The sequence below is a fragment of the Thermobia domestica genome, unplaced genomic scaffold (genome assembly GCF_964235325.1).
Source record: "Thermobia domestica unplaced genomic scaffold, izTheDome1.hap1.1 HAP1_SCAFFOLD_2041, whole genome shotgun sequence".
In the NCBI taxonomy this organism is placed as follows: Eukaryota; Metazoa; Arthropoda; class Insecta; order Zygentoma; family Lepismatidae; genus Thermobia; species Thermobia domestica.
This window is the reverse complement of record NW_027657746.1, coordinates 18,311-20,541: the sequence shown is the minus strand read 5'-3', so window position 1 is coordinate 20,541 and position 2,231 is coordinate 18,311. Positions and strand designations below refer to the sequence as shown.

The 2,231-nt window shown below is 33.4% G+C and overlaps 1 non-coding gene across 1 annotated transcript; it reads right to left on the bottom strand.

Moving 5' to 3' along the window:
* Positions 1 to 16: 16 nt before the first annotated feature.
* On the bottom strand, positions 17 to 135 carry LOC145678197 (5S ribosomal RNA). Its single transcript, XR_014130297.1, has one exon. It is a non-coding gene; the product is annotated as a 5S ribosomal RNA (ribosomal RNA).
* Positions 136 to 2,231: the final 2,096 nt, after the last annotated feature.

Here is a 2,231-nt window from a genome sequence, read left to right as displayed (position 1 = left end):
AAAATTAGAAAAAGTATACCAACAGCACCTGGTGTTCCCAGGCGGTCACCCATCCAAGTACTGACCAGGCCCGATGCTGCTTGACTTCGGTGATCGGACGAGAACCGGTATATTCAGCATGGTATGGCCGTTGGCAACTACCTTTTCTTCAATGTCCTGTTAAGGAAGTATGTTTTAAGTAAGAATTGACATTATTAACTATAAAGGCAAGCATATTAACGTCGTTAACATTACTTGGAATATACTAATATTCGAATAAATATTTGAATGTTCGAATGATGAGTGATTCGGATGTTCATAGTGCCACTGTGTCCTATCGAGTTTACTATCACGAACCACGTATGAAATTGTATATAAATAAATAAAAATAAATCCTTTATTAAGTATTGATTACAGGAAAAAGGCAAACTTACATTCTTTAATGTACACAATGAAATGTATGAAAGATATTTTTAAGATATGTTTCACTTACCCTTTATAACGCAAGGTAGTTTTCAGTGTAGCATTCTCTTCAGCTGCGAGATAACGTAAGGCAGATGATCATTCAGTCGTGAAGCACTAAAATGTAATATACATTTTAACTATTATCGATAAGAATTATTTACTGCAGGGATGCAAATAAAGTGAGGCAAATTAGTAAATAAAAACCGATACTGTAACTGATAATATAATTAGTTGTATCTGTATTAGTTGTATATACAGTAATCGCACGATTATCCGCGGAGTTGGATGTTGGCATAATCGCGCATAATCAGCAGTATGAGCAGAAAAGGGAAATGAAATGAAATATTTAGATTTACGTCGCATACTTATACCGGTTACGCTAAAGGAGACGGTGATGATGAGTACTGAATGAAGAAAGTGGGAGGAAACGGGAGAAACCCGAGAAAACCCATGAGCACGGTCTTTATGCACGACAAAGTTCACACGGCACGAGCTGGGATTGAATCAGGGACCCCAAGCACCGGAGGCCAAAAAACGGACAAAAAGTCTTTCGTGCAACTTTCGTTTTCGGTAAAAAGTTTACACATAATTTAGAAAGAGTAGTTTTCTGGTCTTTTTATTTCACAAGTTGGTTCATGTCTATATTTTTTACATGCATAAAAAATTTTTCAACTCCCTTGCTTATTTCCTGTTAAAGACCTCTACCTCTGATTGTATTTTTTGCACATATTCTTATTGTTTTCAGACAACATTTCTAAAAGCGTAATTTATCGTCAGCAAGAAAAGAAAGGAAAGCCTCGGATAGTGGAATGTGTACTGTATATATATATATATATATATATATATATATATATATATATATATATATATACGTATTAGTATATAGTTTTATTTTATACGTCTCCTATTATTACACAATGTGCAGATATTGTCAAAGCGCAAGTAAATATGTATAACTCCCCGTTCTGCACTTAATAACTTGAAAGAAGTTCGGGGAAGGTAGTGTAACAGAAAGTGCAAACAGAAATGAGGGTTTAAAGGCATTTAATATTATTCCGTAGTAGTATGATTTTTTGTAAAAAAAATATATATATATATATATATATATATATATATATATATATATATATATATATATCTAAACATACATATTCAATGATATAGTAAGAGGTTAGCAGCACTGATAGAACTGCAGAAAGTACAAAACCGTTAATAAGAAAGAGAGAGAGATGGTGGCCGCTTTTGTGCTTTTCATTGGCTAATTCCGAATTGCGCGCGAATACGTACGAGATTTCTTTCTTTTTCCTCTTCGCAGCCCAGATGTTGCCAATTAGAAGTTTTTAGTACTACATTTGTATGAAAATGTTGCCTTTAAGAAATGTGGTTTGCATACAGAGAAAAGAGCAAAATGAATATTTACCTTAGTGGGCATGAAAAAAGACGAAACATTTTGCAAGATGGACACACGAACTTCCTTAATGCAGGCGTTCAGTACATTATTGTAAAGAAAAAAACACTAAAAAGAATTACTTCAATATCCCTAGCAACATTCAACAATTCATAGAGAAAAATCTTTATTTTGAGAACAATGGAAAACTATGTAATTGTAGATAACTACTAAATTTAATGATTAAGGAAAACGTTTAGGCCCGGCCCTTCAGAAAGAAAGTGCACAGAATATTCTCTCATGGAAGCAATTGCAAAATCAACATTTTGTTTGCAGTTATAATTAGAGGATCTATATACAGGGTGTTCGAAAAAGAATGTATCCTCTTGAAAGAAAATAT